The sequence below is a fragment of the Anabrus simplex genome, chromosome 6 (genome assembly GCF_040414725.1).
Source record: "Anabrus simplex isolate iqAnaSimp1 chromosome 6, ASM4041472v1, whole genome shotgun sequence".
In the NCBI taxonomy this organism is placed as follows: Eukaryota; Metazoa; Arthropoda; class Insecta; order Orthoptera; family Tettigoniidae; genus Anabrus; species Anabrus simplex.
This window is the reverse complement of record NC_090270.1, coordinates 243,424,093-243,424,677: the sequence shown is the minus strand read 5'-3', so window position 1 is coordinate 243,424,677 and position 585 is coordinate 243,424,093. Positions and strand designations below refer to the sequence as shown.

Genomic DNA, 585 nt, shown 5'->3' with positions numbered 1-585 from the left:
CTAGTGTCCAGCTGGCCATTTTTGTTCTGTACCTAACATCCCTTAAACACGTACTACATGTACGTAACACGACCTAATACGTTGAAAGTCTGTTTCGATTACAATGCGGTCGTGAAAATTCAATATTCATTGACATGCCCCACAACGGGCGACTTAAACGCACTCTACAGTGTGCTAGCAGCAGTGCTAGACCTGTAGCTCAGATCCTTTCAAACAGAACAAAGATGGCCTAGGCCACCATAGCTCAATTGGTAGAGCAACCGACGCACAATCGGGAGGTTGTGGGTTCGGATCCCACTGGTGTCCAGCTGGCCATTTTTGTTCTGTACTTAACATCTCTTAAACACGTACTACATGTACGTAACACGACCTAATACGTTGAAAGTCTGTTTAGATTTGTGATGATTATTGTTTTAACAGATTATCCTCTATTAACACCGATAAATCCAGAAGAGGTTGGGTAATTCGGAAAGGGAAAGCCATAAATTGCGTGAAAACGTAAGACTCCCGATGCCTCAGAACCTAACGAGCTCAGTAACGAGCAAGAGTTGACCACGAGAGCTCGAATAGAAAGTATGACAGTGA

At 43.8% G+C, this 585-nt stretch overlaps 1 non-coding gene across 1 annotated transcript; it reads left to right on the top strand.

The window, feature by feature from the left end:
• The first annotated feature begins 233 nt into the window (after window positions 1-233).
• TRNAV-CAC (transfer RNA alanine (anticodon CGC)) lies at window positions 234-310 on the top strand. Its single transcript has one exon. It is a non-coding gene; the product is annotated as a tRNA-Val (tRNA).
• Window positions 311-585: the final 275 nt, after the last annotated feature.